General features: G+C 36.1%; 1 protein-coding gene across 2 annotated transcripts in view; it reads left to right on the plus strand.

Moving 5' to 3' along the window:
* Nucleotides 1-13,029: 13,029 nt before the first annotated feature.
* The window catches only part of LOC123530069 (laminin subunit beta-1-like), an 82,154-nt gene continuing 72,935 nt past the window's right edge, over nt 13,030-22,248 (plus strand). Inside the window, exon 1 of one of the 2 annotated variants that reach the window (XM_045310760.2) lies at nt 13,030-13,318. The gene's annotated coding sequence lies outside the window, so the exon portion shown is untranslated. The remainder of the gene's footprint in view (nt 13,319-22,248) is intronic. The other variant, XM_045310761.2, reaches the window with a different exon arrangement.

Raw genomic sequence — 22,248 nt, forward strand, 5'->3', positions numbered from 1 at the left:
ATAGCTGGATCCCAGCATCACATATTATATCATAAACAATAGTTAAAGGGAACCAGATATTTGTTAGAGCAAGTACTCGTTGTAAAATACTATGTATAAATTTGGACCAATCAGAAACAAGTTCTATAAATAGCACGCTAGGTAGATGGATGACAGAGAGGGCATTCGGTATCCAGCGATAGAAGAAGACACATCGAGGATCCAACTAATAATTTATCCCAATACCTTGATGAGGAAGTTATTGCAACTACACTGTCAGGGCGGATAAATTATTAAAAAGAAGACGTTTGAAGTTCATACACTAAAGAAGAGTTGCAGAATTTCAACAGGGTTTCGAGTTAAAGGGCCAGCGCATAGGAGTTTTACATTCATGGTAGTTGAATGCTATAGACGATAGCAAATATAGGCTGAGCATCAAAAAGCTGAGACAGAGACCCAGAGTTTGGTAATCTACTGAGATAGTAGGAGAGTTCCAGCTTATAGACAGTTCAGCGTTATTGGCGAAGTACAGCCAAGGCATCTACGGAATTCCGTTAGGGCCATCGCCTTTGTATGTGTTGATCTGAAACGCGATACTCGATAGTACGATGATGAAAACGCGAAATCACGAAACTACGATAACGAAAACGCGACAATACGATGATGATAACGCGATACTACGATAACGAAAACGCGATAATACGATAGTACGATGATGATAATGCGATATACTATCGCGTTTTCACCATCGTACTGTCGCGTTTTCACCATCGTACTGTCGTATTATCGCGTTTTCGTTATCGTAGTATCGTGATTTCGCAATATCATTATCGTATTATCGCGTTATCACCATCGTACTGTCGCGTTATCACCATCGTACTGTCGCGTTATCACCATCGTACTGTCGCATTATCATCATCGTACTGTCGCGTTATCACCATCGTATTGTCGCGTTATCACCATCGTACTGTCGCGTTATCATTATCGCACCATCGCCTTCCGGTGCGCATATGCATGCTAAAAATGAGAAGATTAGAAGTTATACTTTTAGAACTACAGCTCCTGCTCTAGCGATAGGGCGATAGGCAGATTCGAACGCGGGTGCTAGTGTGTGAAAATCTTGATTTGTATTGATGATCCTCCTACAGCTGCTAGTTAGTCAAAAGCAAAAATAATTAACATTTTTCCATGCTTTTTTAGCTTTCGTCAATTTAAGAGTCATTTACAGAAAATGAATTTAGGGAGACAAAGCGGGTTGGATGTTGAACAGGTTCAGAATGCTGTGCAGATATAATTTTACTGCATTTCTCATTCCTGTAAAATCATAAATAAAATGTCTGAGTAAGGGGGCGTTAACTCACTTTTGGTTGTAAACTGCTTTACGTTTTATTTTATTTTTGCAGAAAATTGCCAGACTTTGATGCATTAAAAGAAACTATGTGCCATGAAAACTGCAAACAATATTCTTCGAATATTTGCGATGCTCCGATTTCAGTGTTGTTATGCGTCTTACGGAATTCAACATCAATGACCTGAGCTTTACAAGACATGCATTTGCTTTTCAGTGTTGAAATATAAACCATCATATCTGTGAAAATATTCATCATCATATTTGTGAAAATATTCATGTCAGACCAAAATAAAAACAAACAAAAAACGCCCTGATCATGGTACAATATAACATTCTTTTTTTTTTTCTTGTTATCATATACTATATAGAAAACTCAAACCGATTGACCTGCAGAGTTTTTGCCTAAGTACATATTTGGTTTTAGCTGAAAAAACTTTTTACCACCCATTAGCAAGCAATAGAAATCATTTTTAATTTCAACAGAGCTTAAATAACAAGATAATAGAAACCAGAACACTGGAGAGGAAATTCTTCTGTGCGCATGGGCACCGGAAGGCGATAGTACGATGATGATAACGCGATAGTACGATGGTGATAACGCGACAGTACGATGGTGATAACGCGACAGTACGATGACGATAATGCGACAGTACGATGATGATAACGCGACAGTACGATGGTGATAACGCGATAGTACGATAATGATATTGCGAAATCACGATACTACAATAACGAAAATGCGATAATACGATAGTACGATGGTGAAAACGCGACAGTACGATGATGAAAACGCGATAGTGTATCGCATTATCATCATCGTACTATCGTATTATCGCGTTTTCGTTATCGTAGTATCGCGTTATCATCATCGTGCTGTCGCGTTTTCGTTATCGTGGTTTCGTGATTTCGCGTTTTCATCATCGTACTATCGAGTATCGCGTTTCAGATCAATACATTCAAAGGCGATGGCCCTAACAGAATTCCGTAGCATCAGGGTTGTACCTATATGGTAGTAAAATGCTATAATTGATAGCATATAGACGCTGAGCATCCAGGAGTCAGGGCAATCTTAGTGAGTTGCAGCTTTAATTAAAAGAACATAGGCTGAGCATCTATGCGATAAGACTCGTACGTTGTTGTTCAAAGACATTGTCTGAAGGGAACTTCGACACAGATACCAGTTAAGTATAGTATCTCCAGCCTATAGGAGCTTAAGCTGCTGATTTTGAGGTGAAGATTGATAGTTGAAACATTGAACGATTTTTGCCTGATCCCTGAAATTTTATAGCTCATAATTGAAATCATTTTCGAATCATTGGTACACGAATCATTTAGGCAAGGTAGCCAGAGGAAAATTCTATATATATATATATATATGAGATATTTGGTCTCGCCAGCTATACGTTTTAACAAAGGACATTCTATTTCGTTTGTCAGCTAGTCTAAGACATAGTCACCTTAGGGATAGGACCCATTTCATTGTTCAAGATACTTAAGGCGTAGGCACTTCCCTGGGTCATATAACTCGTATCCTGACTGAAAGATATGTTTGAATGAAATATAATAAAATCCAAATTAAGAAAACTAGCTTTTATATTCTATAATCGTTTCGTATATTTATATTTTGGTGCATTGAGGAAATGCAGTGATATATCGAAGGGTGAGAGCGAAACAGTCTTCTTTACTTCTAACAGTTGCCATGCTTGAAATGTGTTTTATTATTATATTATTGCTTTCACATTTTTTATTTTCACATGTTTTTTTTTCAGCCGTGATACTGGGCACCGACCGTACATTGACGATTGTATGCCAGACGACTTGGATTTACCTTGATTTTTTTATCATTTGGTTTCGGGTTAGGGCTCTCTCATTTTGCCCTTATTCCACCTTATGTTTTATTAATGTGATTTTTCATCTTTAAATACCAGGATTAGATTATTCTGACATGTCACGAGATGGTTTCTTTTTTCATTCGCTTGCTTTCTTTACCTTTGATGGTTTTATACACTGGTCATTATGTAACAGTGAATACAAATTTTAGCATATTGAATACATTTGTACATTGAATAATTTATTATCTAAATACGTCCTAAACAATGTTATCCAACTGATAAAACGACTCCTAAATTACTCCAACAAAATATTATTTCAAAATGTATTTTAAAACAGATATCTTTTTTTTCATTATTTTTTAGATTTTATCCAAGATGTGCACTAAGTATCAATTTTGAGATATAGAAAATACACCAGTTTTCATTCTGTATTTTTTTTAACGTATGAATAAAATTATTTTATCATTTACAGTTTGTCATCTCAATAATTAATGTATATTATCTAACGTACATGTAACAAATACGAAAAATTCTAACTCTAATATGTAACGTGAATAACTTTGTTGTTCATTAAACTTTAGAATAATCTGCTGCTCAAACTGAAAGGAAGACCAGAAGTCCCTGAGTTGATATTGTATTAAAAGAATTGCAATAATATATTCAACATTTCCCTGACTTTAGAGCTCATTTTAAACATGTATAGCATCATTTTCTGCCATGTTAGTCTCGATAAGTATACCAATGTCATAAAATGATACCTTAGTCGAAAGACAGATGGAAAGTACTCGTCTACCGATGTTATACATGTTTGATATTTAGCTAATTATAGCTTCAAAAGAGGTAGAAATATTAGATTATGTTCTTAAATGTTTAAGGAAAATGAAAAAAACATGAAAACAAAACAAACTTAACCGTTACAAATACATATTTTGTTATCCCATTTTCATAATATCTCAATAACATCCTTTTACTGCTCATTCTGCGCGTTTTCGCGAGCCTGACGTCATAACGTCATTTTTGGCGCCGTCGAGTAAAGTTGAACGTCAATGACGTTTCCAATTTGTAACTAAATGAATATGCTATCAACTGATGTATTTAAATATAAATATGAAAAACGCAGTGTCTGAACAAATAAGTGTATCCCATTTCTTTTTTTTTTTTTCATTTCTAAGTAAATTAGGAGTAGTTGTCTAAAATTTAGCACGACTTCTTTAACACGGGGGAGGAACTGTTACACGAGACTCGGTTGTGGAGGATATCATGTTACAGATTTAGGATGCTACTGTTACAGTATTCCTGGATAACGTTACAACATTCGGAGGATAATAATCGCTGCCGGTGTTGTGTTTGCCAAAGAAATAGTAAAGATGTACCTCTTTTTTGCAAAAGTAAAAATTGTTTTTCTAGATCAATGGTATGTGTGTCTGTTGAGACATGGTTTAACATGTCAAACACAGTATATTGATGTCTGTCAAATGTTTAATGACAAAATCCGAAATTTTGATAGAAAATTATCTAAAAGAAGTTGTTTAAAATATGTTTCAACCATATTTTATGCTCATTTGCATCGATAAAGACCCTCTTTAGGCATGCAGTTATAATACGAGGAAGAAATATCAATGTGGGTCTAATATTTCGTGGTTTTATAGAATGTTACAGTTGTGGGGTGCTTCTTCTGGATGTGTTACAGATTTAGGATGATACTTTTTGGAATACATTTTGACAATATACAATAACAGGATAGCAAATAAAATTTAGATATCATGAATTATGCAGGATTTTTTGTAAGATGTAACAAATATATTATACTAAGTGCATTTTTTTCTAATTTCGAAATTCTGAATCTGATTCAACAGCTATATATAATAAAATGATATATAAACATTTTCAATGGAAAGCTAGTGTTCTATATCCAATGTACATGATACCATAATCACCAATTCGCATTGAATCGTCGTTTGCACTTTAATAAGCTGTTCTTTCATAAATAGTACCTGTTTATGCTACATGTATTAAGCTAGCAAACGATGTGTCCTAGCTTCAGAAGAGCTTGGCAATGCGTGTCTTTATCAACGATTTCAATTACTAATAAGCTTAAAAGAAAATATCCTCTCGGAATCGGTAATGGGGAACTTAAGAAATTAATTGGCTTTTCTCGCGACAACTCGCACATGTGCAATAAAACTTTATTTCAAATAATAAAAGATTCTTTTTTTGTTACACATGTATACGTGTTTACTGTTAGAACAACCATCGAATCATAGTCTGCTTGCAGGCGCGTAGCTGCCTACAAGCAGATATGCATCTGCGCAATGAAGATTTGGCAAGCATGCACAATCAAATAGGCTAATCTGAAGCATTGAATCTGTTTGTTCACAGTTAGGAGCCTATATCATTTAACAGAGGATTTTATACGCAATTCATAGTTAAAATGTATAATGTTTTAGGATTTTCATCTAAAAATATATGCGTCTTTGTCTTTGTGTGACGGTGTCAAGGGCTTTTCAGGACTGTGCGCCATAAGAAGACATGTCTCAGGACTGTAGGCATTGCGTAAACGCGAGCACGAGCACGTTAAATTTGGGTTGTTCAAAAATTAGGAGTTACCTTTTAAACATAGTAACTCACTCTCTTTTTAGATTTGAACGAAAGTAATTAATCTATGTGAATATAAATAAATATACACTTAAAACATTTTTCGATTTCGCTCCGCGATATCTTTGGTGATTTATTTAGAGGTTATGAAAAACATTTAACAACCGATGTATTTAGAGATTGTTCAAACGATCGGTCAATTTACATGGAAAAGGGATGGGAGATTTGCTCTACATAACTTGTATCATCAACTGTTCATCATATGTGATTCTTGACATATCACAACCGATATCTTCTCCCGTTAGGTGGACTTTCCTGTGTTTTTAAACGTCGTTACAGCAACGCCACTCTAGTACATGTCTGACTGCCTCAAATGACAAAATAAATGTTGTTTAGCAGTATTTACATCTAACAACAGAATCCTGAAGAAGGAAACAGTATCATCCTAAATCTGTTACACATTCAGAAGCAGCACCCCACAACTGTAACATATCCTGCTAAACTGCAACATTCTATAAAACCACGAACTATTAGACCAACAGTAATTTTTCTACCTCGTATTATAGGTCCATGCCTGAAGAGGGTTTTAATCAATGCAAATTTGCCTGACATAGGTTGGAATATCTTTTAATCAATTTCTTTTAGATATTTTTCTATCAAAATTTCGAGTTTTGTCATGAAACGCTTGATTGACATCAATATACTGTGTTTCGCAGGTTAAGCCATGTCTCAACAGACGTGCATATCACTGATCTAGAAAAACAATTTTTATTTTTGGAAAAAGAGATACATCTTTACCACATCTTTGGCAAACAAAATACCGACAGCTATTATTATCCTCCGAATGCTGTAACGTTATCCAGGAATACTGTAACAGAAGCATCCTAAATCTGTAACATGATATCCTCCACAACCGAGTCTCGTGTAACAGTTCCTCCCCGGTGTTTAATCTCAATTTAAAAAATGGCAAACAAGCAAATATACATGCCAAACTAATCATATAACAATTATATGATAGTCTACCAAAATCCCTAGGGGGTTGAATGATTTCACCTAGTAGCCGGGGACTAAATAGGATTGATGGTAAATTTATCCTATTCTTGATCTTCGTGTGCTTTTCCTTTACAGCCATTTTTAGTTGTTATTATTTTATCATTGTTTGTCGGGAAATAGCTTTAAGCTAATGTTTTTGTTATGTAATATCCGACGTTAAATAAAGTTTCTTGTATCTTGTATCTCTTGTATCTTGTGTCCGGTCCCAATAAAACAACATTGTAGTCTCCAACCTCGGTAATAATGTCTCAATGTAAATGTCTCTCTTAAGCTTACTTATGTTGAGCTTATTTACATGTGTTTGTCGGAAAATAGCTTTAAGCTAGTGTTATATGTTTATACTTATCCGACGTTAAATAAATCTTCTTGTATCTTGTATCTTGTATCTTGTCTCTCAGGTAGTGTTCTGAAACTTATAACTGAAGTTAGAAACATTTACAGATCAAGGTCTGGTATACCAGTTCTGAGATGCAAATTTGTTCTCATTATTTCTCTGTGATTCTCGGTAATTAGGCATTACAGCAAGTAATGCTCTACTGATTCTATTATGTCAAAGTACGATAATTTTAGTAGTCTGTAACTTAAAATATCACTCTAAAGGCCACATCTTCTTAAACCTTTGTCAGAATGTTAAACTTTGTCTATGAAGTCTAGACCAACTTCAAAACTGTTATCTATGTCAAAAACTAGGTCAGATCATAGAAAGATATTTTAACACTCAAAAGGCCACATTGTCTACATGGTCTTGATAAGACTTGGTTTGAATGTTTGTCTGTTTAAAATCTAGGATAAATTTATAACTGGGTCACTTGGGAAAGATAGAGGTCATTAGGTCAAATCGCTAACACTGTAGAGGCCGCTTTTTCAACTTTATCATCATAGATCTTTGTCAGAATATTTATTTAGAGAATTTAGGTAAAGTTCAAAAGTGGGATACCTGGGGTCAAAAACTATGTTACTAGGTCAAATCATTGAACCGCTTGGTTAATGATCTTCCTGATGTACATAAAACATGGTCAGAATGTTTGTCTCTATGAAATCTAGGCCAAATTGGATACTATGCTATCTAGGGTAAGAGCTAGGCCAGATGAGCGGTAATGTCAGCAGTGGCATTTGTTAATTTTTATTGTTCAGGTCAATTAAAGCTTCAGGGTGAACTATTAGTATAGCTGGGTGAATGACATGGCTCTCTCTGAGCCAGTTTCTGTAACTTTGACTTAAATTTTCAAAGGTCTATCTATCTATCTTCCGTTGACGTCAAACCCCTTGCGGGAACGTAGACGTTTTGCGCGTCAAAATCAAAAAGAGAAAGAATATAGTGATAAAAATTTAGAGTGGAAGAAACTAAAAATAATTTTGGTGATATAAAAAGGTTAAAACTTGAGTTTGCAGGATAACTAGGGCGAGGCATGTTCAAGGCTGCAAACTGCAGCACTGAACTGCTCTAGGGTAGGGAGGTGGGCGACACTGGGGGGAAGTTGGTTCCAATGGTACACTGTTCTCGGAAAATAAGAAAACTTGTAATAGTCAGTGGTTGCAGTAAGTAACCTATAACTTAGGGAATGGCCATAGCGGACACATCGGGTCATTGGGGTCAGGTAATCTACGATTGGGATAGCAACCAGTTCATGATGAATCTTATAGAAGAGTGATAACCTAGAATCTATACGCCTTAAATCCAGTCGACGAAGGTTTAGGGAGTGTAGCATGTCTGTTACACTGGAAGTACGGCCGTAGTCGGTCTTGATCCAACGGGCGGCTCTCCTTTGGACGCTTTCAATTTGGTCAATTTGAGTTTGGCTGTGGGGTGACCATACCTCGGAGGCATATTCGAGCTGGGGTCGGACTAGAGTCTGGTAAGCAATGGTCTTAATGGGTTGGGACTTGACCTTAATGTTTCTTCGTAAGAACCCTAGGGTTTAGTTAGCTTTCTTGGTTGACCTGTTTATGTGATTGTCCCATGATAGGTCATTTGAGATATCCACGCCTAGGTATTTAGCTGAGCTGACCGATTCAAGTTGGACTCCATGTAGGTAATACTGGGTAGGGATAGGATGTTTCCTTCTAGTGGCGTGGATCACTTGACACTTGGCGGGGTTGAACTCCATATCCTTCTCCAACTCCCACTTTTCTAGAAGTTTTAGGTCATTTTGGAGAGTGACAGATTGGTCTGCAGATGACAAAGTTAGATATATTGCCGTGTCATCTGCCAACAGACGGACTTTGGAACTGACATTTTGTGGGAGGTCATTTATGTAAGCTAGGAAGAGCAGGGGACCAAGTACAGACCCCTGCGGGACACCTGATGATACTGGGATGGCATCAGAGATAGTGCTATTTAGGACTACTGATTGGATCCTATTATCTAAGAAGCCTTTGACCCATCTTAGTGTGTTACCTCTGACTCCATATTCGTGCATTTTTAGAAGGACTTTCTCATGGCTAACCTTGTCGAAAGCCTTACTAAAATCTAGTAGTATAAGATCTACTTGTTTCTTATTGTAGACTGAAGTGACCAGATCATTTACTAACATAACTAACTGAGTAACGCATGACTTTTTTTCCCTAAATCCATGCTGTATGTCATACAGAATACAATGGTTGATGAAGTGCTTAACAATAGATGAGGAAACAATGTGTTCAAGAACTTTGCATAGGACACATGTTAATGAAATCGGCCTATAATTTACTGGATTTGACCTATCACCTTTTTTAAAAAACGGGGGCAACATATGCGGATTTACACTGGGATGGAAGTGATCCTTCCTTCGGGGATTTCTGGAATATGATCTCAATGATGGGGGATAGTTCTACAGAGAGTGTTATAAGTATTATAAGCTTGATTTTGTCAGGACCACTGGCCTTATGGGGGTTCAGGTTGCTGAGAAGTTTCTCAATACCATTTGTGCCTATCCTAATATCTGGCATAGTAGGAACTGAATTACCATCTGGAGTTAGTTTAATTTTGCTGAGCGAGGCGAGGTTTAGTGGTGATTTGGGGCTAAAAACAGACTGAAACTGTTTGTTCAGTACTGTTGCCTTAGCTTGATCATCCAGATGGAGTTTATTTTCATACTTAAGGGGAGGGATAGAGGAAGATTCCTGTCTCGAGTGTTTAATGAGCGAGTACAGTTTCTTAGTATTTGGTTTATTTGGGAGTGAGGCATCAGTGTTGTTCAAGTTTAGGATGTGCTCAAGATACTGACTATAAGCCTCTTTGACCTTTTTCCGCACTAGATGCTTTAAGTCTAGAAATTTCTTTCGATCAGAAGATGAGCTAGTTTTCTTAACCTTTTTAAAAGCTCTGTTCCTCCTGATTAGTTTCTTAATGTCCTGATTGACCCATGGAAGGTGATCTCTTATAGTTGACTGTTTGGATGGAATCCATTTTTCTGTAAGGTTGTTTAGGGTATTTGAGAAGTTTTCCCATAACTCTTCTGTGTTTAGTGCGGAGTATTTACCTTCATTGGTCATAACCGGGTGGTAGTCAATTAATGACTGTTTTATTTCCTGCCAGTTTGCGTTTTTATACAAGGGAATTTTTCGAGGCTTCTGGTAACATATCCTTGCGGATTGACTTTTGTTTCTACTATATTATGATCACTGATGCCCGGTATGATGTTGACCTGATTTACTAGAGTTGGGGTTGTAGTAAGGAATAAGTCTAGAATATTATTTCCTCTATTTGGTAAGGTGACCATTTGGGTTAGGTTTGAATCATCAAATGTTTCAATAACCTGACAGTAGAAGGTGGGGTGCTTACATTCAGGGGATGGACTGCTGGTATCCCAGTCCATTTTTGGGAGGTTAAGGTCCCCAGCCACCCAGACATTTGAAAACTTTTAGGTATGCTCCTTCCCAAACAAAGTTTTCAAATTGTCTAGCGTATGTCATTAGACAGTTCTTTTCAATTATTATGGAATGAGTTGAAGTCGGATCGAGTTCCGATTGAGGCAGTGTCTTATTTCATATTAGACAGCTATATAATTCCTTGCATTTTTCGATTATGACTGACAAAATACTGCAATATGATTGGCCAATAGGGGATTATAGTGGTCTAAGAACACTTAGAATTTATATACTTATTTAAAGAAAACATGAGAAAAAAAATACGATTTCAAATAGTCTACCAAAATTGGGCATTCCAGCAAGTAATGCTCTACTGGTTGTATTATGGCATACAGATACTAAATAGAAAAATGGCGCGAAAAAAATGGTAGTCGCATAATGGCGGACACAAATAGTCCTTAGTTTTTTTGCTCTGTAGAGCTATTTTCCTTATTTTCTTCGCATTTTTTTTGCTAAAATCACATGACAGATCTATGCTTGACATGTAGGTAGCATTTTCATAATGAAATAACATCATGACAAAATTTTTCATGGAAACTTAGATCATACACCACCAGTATAATTTGGGGTCTCATTTATTAGTTGATTTTGCAGTTTGTGTGTTTGACTGAAATTATTTTTCTTGCATCAAACATGACCCCCACTTTTCTTTTGATTTTTAGTTAGCTCTGACAATATTCTTCAAGAAAATGTAAGTTACAGAAATTTAAAATGGGTCCTGATGTGTGCTGCGGTCATTGGAAATAGGTCAGTTTTATATAGAATAAAGGTTATAACACACTAAATAGTTGTTGTTCTTTATTCTATATAAAATTGACCTATTTCCAATGACCGCAGCACACATCAGGACCCATTTTAAATTTCTGTAACTTACATTTTCTTGAAGAATATTGTCAGTGCTAACTAAAAATCAAAAGAAAAGTGGGGGTCATGTTTGATGCAAGAAAAATAATTTCAGTCAAACACACAAACTGCAAAATCAGCTAAAAAATGAGACCCTAAATTATACTGGTGGTGTATGATCTAAGTTTCCATGAAAAATTTTGTCATGGTGTTATTTCATGATCAAAATGCTATCTACATGTCAAGCATAGATCTGTCATGTGATTTTACCAAAACAATTGCAAAGAAAATAAGGAAAATAGCTCTACACAGCGAAAAAACTGAGGACTATTTGTATCCGCCATTATGCGACTACCATTTTTTTCGCGCCATTTTTCTATTTAGTGTCTGTATGCCTATAAGAAAAACTTTTTTCTCTGACAGTGTGCCAATTTCATTTGAAATGTACAAGAAACCCAAATGCATGAAGAAATACAAGGTTTTAGCTTGATATCAACTGTTTCCAAGTTTTTATGGCATTTTCAGTACCATAAGACAAAGCATCAGATTTTGTCAAAAATAGCTGTCGCGACATAATGTTGAAGCAGTTACCCTAAATTCAGCCTTGTTTTGCCCTGTTTTGACATTTTCTACTCTGATCTGCATGCAAATTACACATTTAAACTGTTATATATCTTCACTTTTACCTCTGATGGACAGAAAATAGCAATCAGTAGCCTATAAATATGCAGTTTTTGAAAAAAATACACACAAAACAGTGAAAATGTGATATTTTGGGGTTTTATCCTCATTTTCAACAAAATTGCAATTAATTTGTCATTTTCTATCAAATTCTAATCAAACTAGCCCATTTCCACCATTATCTGGCCAGATTTCATTTTTTACCAATGTCATCTTATAGGTTATAACACACTAAATAGTTGTTGTTCTTTATTCTATATAAAATTGACCTATTTCCAATGACCGCAGCACACATCAGGACCCATTTTAAATTTCTGTAACTTACATTTTCTTGAAGAATATTGTCAGTGCTAACTAAAAATCAAAAGAAAAGTGGGGGTCATGTTTGATGCAAGAAAAATAATTTCAGTCAAACACACAAACTGCAAAATCAGCTAAAAAATGAGACCCCAAATTATACTGGTGGTGTATGATCTAAGTTTCCATGAAAAATTTTGTCATGGTGTTATTTCATGATCAAAATGCTATCTACATGTCAAGCATAGATCTGTCATGTGATTTTACCAAAACAATTGCAAAGAAAATAAGGAAAATAGCTCTACACAGCGAAAAAACTGAGGACTATTTGTATCCGCCATTATGCGACTACCATTTTTTTTCGCGCCATTTTTCTATTTAGTGTCTGTATGCCTAAAGAACACCAACTATTTAGTGTGTTATAACCTATTTTGTCAAAGTACGGTAATTTTAGTTGTCTGTAACCTAAACTATCGTGGGGACGCAGGCGCCATTCGAATGTCGTTTAATAAGAACTAAGGCTATTCTATTTACAGTAACTATTAAGGTCGTATAAATATTTATTGATTAAAAACGTCTTTATGTAGTAAATAAATGATCTTTTTTTAATGATCATTTAAAATGTAAACAATAAGAAACGATTCCTGTGAACTTTTTTACCACTTTTTACAAATTCAAGGAAAGTATCTACACAGGTGAATCAAATAACGTCTGTCCGAAAAGAGTTTACTTCGCTGTTCTTGTTCAGGAGATTATCTAGGTGTGTAAAGTTTGCAAACTTTGGAAAGTAAGTGGAAATTACTTTTGCCTGGGGCGTTTTTGTTTGGAATATTGGAAGGTAACAGATACTTTCTTTTGTATTAATGAATTGAACTAATCATTGTTGAATATTAAAATTGAACAAGAATTTTTAGTTTCTTTCTCACTGTTCAACTGCCAAATATCAGATTTCACTGGATTTATCAGTGTGTGTTATAAAAGAAGCCAGGTTTTCATTGTTGCACATGAGTTGATTTTGTGTCTTTATCTTGATGTTTATATGTTTTGGACTACTTAAACTTTCTAGATAATAGCCAAGAACTCATTATAGACATATTCCCCATAATTTACTGGCCACTTATTTGAGTAATATTCTTGTAGGCGAAATATATAATTTTTGTATCGTGCTGATAATTGCAATTTGGTGCAAAGATTTTTAGAAATCAATCCATGAATGACAAAGTTACAGTTCGGACACTAAATCATGATGGATATTCAATAAAGGAAGATCATTCAAAAAGTAAGACGGGTAGATTTATGGTTTTTGCATGCATGCGACACATGTATCATTATATCATAATGATCATTTTACCAGTAGGATACCTGTAGGATAATTCTGGGCTTTGGTGGAATGGTGAAAACCCCTTTTTAAGCCCCTCTTCTTATGGAATTGCTGCTGTACGGTTAAATTTGTTTGTTCACAGTTTATTCATTAAAATGGTGACAGATCTGATTATATTGTCATTATCGCTTTAAAATCAGTTTACAGCCAAGTGTTTTAGTGCCTTAATTTGTATGGAGTTTCTCCCTGCCAGTGCTTATCTAATCTTATTTTGAAGTCATTTACAGTTTTAGCATCTACAACATACTGTGGTAATTCATTCAATGGTTTGATAACACGACGAGAAAACTGGTTCAGGCAAAACGTTGTTCTAGAACATGGCATTTCAAGTTTTAGGTTATGGCCTCTTGTTGAAGAAGAGTACTTGAAAAATCTCTCTAAAGGACAGTCATCAATTCCTTTAATGATTTTAAAAACCTGTATTAAGTCACCTCTTAATCTGCGATGATGAAGACTGGGTAATTTTAATTTTTTTCAACCGGTCTGTATATGTAAAGTCTTTCAAAGATTGAACAAGATTTGTTGCTCTCTTTTGAAGTCTTTCTAGACTTATTTTGAAATCACTCTAATGGACCATGAATGACAAAGTTACAGAATTGACATGAATTTAGGACGGAAGAACGGATGCTGCAGTTACAATATGCCGCCCACACACCCTGCCACCCCAAGGGTGTGGAGGACATGTACAAAAAACATTAAATTATTAAAGAGTGAGCTGTCCATGCCTTTTATTATATTACAGTTTTAAAAGTAAATTTTACTACTTTCAGGCAGATGTTAACATGAATTTGTTAATAATAACTGTATATTGCATTATAAATGCAGTTTTTAACTATTCACTGAAGAGATTTTTGGTCCGGTGGTCTAGTGGTAACAGGTAACAAGCTTGACTGTCAATCCAGAGGTCCGGGGTTCGAATCCAGGTTCAGGCACTGGAAATTTCTGAGATGCTCTTGAGTGTCTCCCACCCATATAATGTATGGCCCAAAAACAGCACCTCTGCATAAAGCTGTCTATTTGTTACCACTAATATGTCTTTGGTAACCTATGGTCACCAGGAGGTTTCAAAGTACTAACCATAAAAAGAAAAAAACCTCTGTATTTGTTTCCACTCTATGTCTTTGATAACTTTTGGTAACTTATGGTCACCAAGAAGTTTAAAAGTACTAATCATACAAGAGGGTCATGATGGCCCTATATCGCTCACCTGAGTTTAATTGCTTGCTTGAACAGATTTCTTTGCTAAAAGCTTCAAAAAGAAAAAAAAATAGGTGAGAAGGTCATGGTAAAGATTCTTCAAGATAAGTACTGAAATCTGTTAAAAAATTATACAAATCTCTTTGCTGTAGCTTCAAAAACAAGAAAGTAGAGGCTGCACTGGTTCTTCCAAGAAAGACGGCTTCGCATGTATTGGTGCGTATTACACCGGGCACTTTAAAGAACCAGACTGTCTATCTGAAAAGAGCTAGGCTTAGTTAGCCGGACAGGCCTGTATCTAAAATGGATTTCTCTCTCTGTTCTGGGGGCTTTATCTCACTCTGTCCCTCTGGTCAGATCGCTCTGTGTTTGTACCAATAGAGGATGAATTTCGCGCCTTGTGTGGCTGCGTTTGTGGTGTTTGAAGGTGTTTAAATTATCATGAAAAGAGCGCTATATAAATCTGGTATAATAATAATAATAATTTGACCAAGAACTAGCTTAGATATTATAGCACATATGTATCTATAGGAAACATCCATGCATATTTTCGTAAGTCTCTTGTATGCATGTGTTTGTGTGTGCCAGAAACAAAAAATAGCTGAAAGTTATGTCAATGTTGTTGTAGAGGGGTTTAGAGGGAATCGATCCTACCTGTCTGACTTTGGATTTTTCAGAAGAATACGCCTTTTTCTTGTGCCTAATAAGCTTCCACATATCATGTCCAAACCGCACGTCTTGCACATCAGTACAAAATATGGATAGTGTTGTTTTTATGCCCCCGGCATCTACTGATGCGGGAGGCATATAGTGATTGTCCTGTCCGTTTGTCCATCCGTACGAGGTTAACCAAATGGGACCGTTTCGTCTAGCATCAATACCCCTGACTAGAATTACTTGATACTAATGCAGATACGTGACCATTCCTCATTCAACATCACTACCTAGGTGACCTGACTATTTGGACTTAGTTCTTTGGTCTCGTAACCAAATTGGGACGTTTCGTCTAGCATCAATAGGTACAAGAATCGACATGACAATTAGTTCTGTGACCCTATCTAATATCCCATTCTTCTTTTGTGGACTTAGGTGACTTTATAAAGGCCATCTCTTTTAACCAAATTGAGTTCTTGCATATCAATTTACGAATTTCTAAATGAATTATACACTCAGATCTATGTAACCGTGCCTTTAATTTTAATCACCGAATTTACTTCACGACTTTGGCTTAGTTTTTACGACAGGTGCACGATCCAAAACAGCCTTACATGAAATTTTTTCTTTTGTTCCGTATTTTTATAATCTGCACATTTTTGCAAACTTTCATGTTGTCAGCATGTCACTATCATTTTAATTGTATTTATTTATTTTTTTCGAAAAATAAATACAATCCTATAAGGCTCTTTTGAAATATTTGTAGGGCTCGTTCTGCGTCTGCGAAAATCATTTCATCCGCAGACCCGACACGTATTCATATACATGTAAAACGTAATTATGGTAATGAAATAATTTTTTAAGTACTTACATGAATAATAAATAATATACATATTGTGTAAATATGTGACCGTTAACGTTTACTTTTTTCCAAGAAAATATTCAAAAATGCGAGGCTTGTATTATCTTGACACTGTTAATATTAAACGCACGGACTTGGCTAGTTTGACAGCGAGTACTGTTGTTGTCCTATGATTTGATCGTAATTTATTAGAATATGCATCAAGTTGTTACTCAACTAGTAACGCATAATAACTCGCTGAAATACCGGCGATTTGGATTTCGCCGGAGGCGATATTAGGCAAGTGGCCGACTTTAAAGCGACGATATCGCTCAAATCGCCTTGTAGGCTGATCCCTGTGCAGATGTAACCTGTGACCATTCCTCATCTTCAGACATCACCTGACCTCAGTTTGACCTTGACCTCATTTTGGACTTAGGTTGCTTTATATGGGTCATCTCTTGGTTAACCAAATGGGACTGTTTCGTCTAGCATCAATACCGCTTACAAGAATGAATTGATACTAATATAGATGTAACCTGTGACCATTCCTCATCTTCAGACATCACCTGACCTCAGTTTGACCTTTACCTCATTTTGGACTTAGGTTGCTTTATATGGGCCATCTCTTGGTTAACCAAATGTGACTGTTCCGTCTAGCATCAATACCGCTTACAAGAATGAATTGATACTAATACAGATCTATGTAACCTGTGACCATTTCTCATCTTCAAACATCACCTGACCTCAGTTTGACCTTCACCTTGACCTTGTTTTGGACTTAGGTTGCTTGTATCGACAAGGATGCCTAGATATGGCCCAAAAACAGCACCTTACATGCAAATATTTTTCTTCTTGTTCAGCAGTAATTTTTTAATAATCTGCAACTATTTTACAATAGACTAAAACTTTCAGTAAAAGTTAGTCAGAGCCATGGGTACAGACTAGAGATCATGTGTTGTAATTGTGTAGTTATAGTATGGGCAGTGGTTACCGCCAAAATAAGTAAATATACAATCCATCAAGGCTCCGGAAATTTTGAGAACTCGATTGGTCTGAAACGAAAATCATGACATCGGCGCTGACCCACCCACCGTATTACCAATATACCATATTTGTAAAAAGTGATAGAGTAAAGAAATAAGTATGTCATGCATTAAAAATGATTTACTGGTCACCATGAATTACCATACAATAAAAACAGTTATTCAGTGTTATATGTGACCGTAACGTTACTTTGTTTTTCCAAGAAAATACTTGCAGGGATAAAATTACTGAGGCATTGTTTTCTTGACACCGTGTCCCTAATTAGTCTAAAAGCCAACGCACGTGACTTCGGTACCGTATACACAGCAGATACTTTGTAATGTTTCCTCATTATTTGACGGAATTTTATAAAATACAATGCGTCAAAGTGATTTACTCGACACATAGTCTCTGTCATACATCCTCAGTATTTTTAGAATACTCTGCCGTGGACCGAATGTGTACGTTACGTGAACGCTGAGATCAAATTTCCCGTGTGTACTACTGTATTAGAAAAAATTGTGTAAAGATTTTCTTAATGTGCACAAATCCAAATCATTCTTCTAAGAGTCAAATAAATGCCCCGTACGTGCAGGGATCACTTTTGGCAGCGATTTCGCGATATTCTCGCATTATTTTGGCGAAAATCGCATAAATTTTGCTCAAATGCACTTAAAAATCGCATCCGCGTGGCCGTAGATCTTTTGCCGAAATTGCAACTTTTCGCTGAAATGTGGTCTTGCCGTTACTTAATTTTCGTATGACGTTCATTTAGGCGCTTGAATTTTGCTTTTATCTCCATAGAGCGTCCGATGATTATGACTACCAGACAAAAATAATCTGTTTTCGCGATGTTTCAAAATACCATTGAAACAGAAATTTAAGCATTTGGAAGGACAAACTTTCTGCCTCCATTCGCGCGGACGAATAGTGATGAGAATAACAAAATGGTGGAGAAACCTCCGCTGAAGTCCCTTCATAAAAAAAAGCGCTGAACGCCCGAATTTCCAAACGAAATGGTTGAGGGTAGGGTCATAAATAAGTTTGACTTTAACATTGTTTTGACCCATTGGAAGTGTATCAAGTCCAGAAAGATTAAAACATAACTGAACTTCAGCTTTTACAAAGCAGCTTTGAAGTAAAATCATTAGGGGAATAATGCATGTGGACCCAAGACTTGGTTACAACTTTCATCAACCTATTCAGCAATTACTGGCACTGAATTTTACAGTTATAAAAGGTGTCTCTGAAAGGATATGTTTGTTTATTTACAAGATAATTGTTCTTACAGATAAACAGATGTTTGTTTTTCAGTGTAATAAAAGTTGTCTGCCGATGTAAAATCCCATTATAAAAAGAAAAAATCCCATTCATTTTGTCAAAAATCTCATTGATTCAAGGCAAATGGGAATTAATCTCATAATAGTATCTGCCAAAAGTGATCCCTGACGTGTCTCATAAACTTTATAGTTAGACAGTTGCTGTAACTGTAATTCAAATACTTGGTATATCCTGGTGACCATAGGTTACCAAAAGTTATCAAAGACATAGTGTGGAAACAAATACAGAGGAGGTTTTGGTTTTTTTAGCTCGACTATTCATAGAATAGTAGAGCTATTGGACTTGCCCATGCGTCGGCGTCCGTGTCTGCGTCCGCGTCCCGATTTGGTGAAGTTTTTGTATGTAAGCTGGTATCTCAGCAACCACTTGTGGGAATGGATTGAAACTTCACACACTTATTCACTGTGATAAACTGACCTACATTGCACAGGTTCCATAACTCTATTATGCTTTTTTGCAAAATTATGCCCCTTTTTCGACTTAGAAATTTTTGGTTAAGGTTTTGTATGTAAGCTGGTATCTCAGTAACCACTTGTGGGAATGGATTGAAACTTCACACACTTATTTACTGTGATAAACTGACTTACATTGCACAGGTTCCATAACTCTATTTTGCTTTTTTACAAAATTATGCCCCTTTTTCGACTTAGAATTTTTTGGTTAAGGTTTTGTATGTAAACTGGTATCTCAGTACTCTCTAATTGGAATGGATTGAAACTTCACACACTTATTCACTGTCATGATCTGACATGCACAAAGCAGGTCCCATAACTTTATTTTGCTTTTTTTTTAAATGATGCCCCTTTTTCAACATAGAAATTTTTGGTTAAGTTTTTGTATGTAAGCTGGTATCTCAGTATCCACTAATGGGAAAGGATTGAAATTTCACACATTTGTTCACTGTCATGATATGACATGCAATGCAAAAGGTCAATAACTCAACTTCGCATTTTACAAAATTATGCCCCCTTTTCAACTTAGGAGTTTTTGGTTAAATTCCTATATATAAGCTGGTATCTCAGTACCCACTAATGGGAATGGATTGAAACTTCACACACTTGTCCACTGTCATGAGCTGATAAGCACTATGCAGATTCCATAACCCTGTTTTGCTTTTTTACTAAATTATGTCCCTTTTTCGACTTCCGTATTCATTCAATCGACAAGGCTGTTGAATAGTCGAGCGTTGCTGTCCTCCGACAGCTCTTGTTTGATAAGTACTTTGAAACTTCCTGGTGGCCATTGGTTACCAAAAGTTACCAAAGACAGAGTGGTAACAAATAGAGAGCTTTGTGCAGAGGTGCTGTTTTTGGGCCATATATGATGAGGATGCCACCGGGGGCATCAAGCGTTTATTGAATGCAGCTCCTTGTTTTTTATTCCAAAATCTACCTTTAAATTGATACAAACGCATATTTCTGGGCAAGCTGATGGACTGACGATTCCCGATTGAGGCAGTGCCTTATTTCATATTAAAGAGTTTTCAGACAGGTCTGGCAGTGCGCCAGTGATAACCAGGAATTTATGTATATAAGTTTCTACCAAAAATGGTTGCAAAAATTGTGAGTAAAATTGATATTTTGCACATTAAATTTCGTGTACCCACAAAAATGTGCAAGAGCAAAAAGTTAAATTCTAACCCTACATGACTTTTTACCCCATTGAAAAATGAGGCCAGAGTTGACTTTTTTTGTACTATGCAGGCAAAAGTTCACTATATTATTCTTATTAGCTCACCTGAACTTTGATCACGGTGAGCTATTAATATAGGTTATTCTCCCAGTTTTGATCAGTAATCATCTCCTCCTGGAAACCTCTGGTTAGAATTACAACAAACTTCAGGGCACTCGTTTGGCCATTAGTGGGGCCGAATATGGGTACCATTCCCCTCCTAAAATAATAATGTTTTTTTCCCCTTTTTCAGAAGAAAATTCCCCTGATGATAGGTTGTTTGACACAAATAGATATTAACTCTTTCTTTTAATATTATATAGTGCCTCTAAGGAAGATTGCTGTTGCAATATAGTCACATCAGTTAGAAATGATTGGAAACAGTATTAATAAGTGTGAAAAGAAGTTACATATACATGGCTTAAACTTCCCCTTTTCATCTTAAAATGTCGAAAAATTCCCCTTCCTGAGGGTATGGGTACCTGTCCCCAAAAGTTGTCTAGTGCCCTGAACTTGGTCAGTAGCACTCTGGCATGGACCTCTATCAAGATTCAGGAACGGCTCAATAGATCTTCGTCAAACTTGGTCTATAGCATTGTTATAAGGTCCTCTCCCAATTTTTGCTTACCTGTCACATAGTGACAAGGTGAGCTTTTGTGTCGTCCGTCATATGTCCATCTACAATTTCTTGTGAACACGATAGAGACTGCATTTTACAATCTATTTTAATCAAACTTGCACACAACTTGTATTGGCATACTATCTCCTGGCCAGATCCCATATAGGTTCCAGAGTTATGGCCCCTTTAAAGGCCAAAATTTGCTATTTTTGCTTTTGCAACCATATAGAGATTTCATTTATAGTTTGATTTGATACAAACTTGTAAATATCTTTAACAACAATAGATCTTGGATTCCATGATGAAACCGTCAGATCCAATCATAGGTTCCAGAGTTAAGGCCCCTGAATGACACCTGAAAGGGCCAAAATTTGTCAATTTTTACCTTGTTAACATGATAGAAGTGACATTTTACATTTGATTTTAACCACACTAACACACAACTTAAACATGTCACAATAAGATCTCGGTTCCTTTCGCAAATCAACTAGATTCCATCATGGGTTCTAGAGTTACTGCCCAAATTTTCTATTTTGCCCCTTTCAGTCATATAGAGGTTTCATTTATGCTTTGATTTGATACAAACTTGCACAGAATGTTTATCTTGATGATCTCTAGGCCAGGTTAGAAACTGGGTCATGTGGGGTCAAAAACTAGGTCACCAGGTCAAATCAGAGGAAAAGTTTAACACCCTAGAGGCCACATTTATGACCCTTTCTTCATGAAACTTTGTCAGAATGTTTATTTTGATGATTCCTAGGCCAGGTTCGAAACAGGGTCATGCGGGGTCAAAAACTAGGTCACCTGGTCAGATAAAAGAAAAAGCTTGTTAATACTCTTGAGGCCACATTTATAACCCTATTTTCATGAAACTTGGTCAGAATGTTTATCATGATGATTTCAAGGTCAGATTTAGCAGGTGAGTGATATAGGGTCATCATGACCCTCTTGTTTATTTAGAGGAAACATTAAAAGTCTTCACGTCAGAAAGCACTGGCCTAATTTCAAAATACTTTTACTGATTTATTCCTTGCGTGT

This window comes from Mercenaria mercenaria, chromosome 13, assembly GCF_021730395.1.
Source record: "Mercenaria mercenaria strain notata chromosome 13, MADL_Memer_1, whole genome shotgun sequence".
Taxonomy (NCBI): Eukaryota; Metazoa; Mollusca; class Bivalvia; order Venerida; family Veneridae; genus Mercenaria; species Mercenaria mercenaria.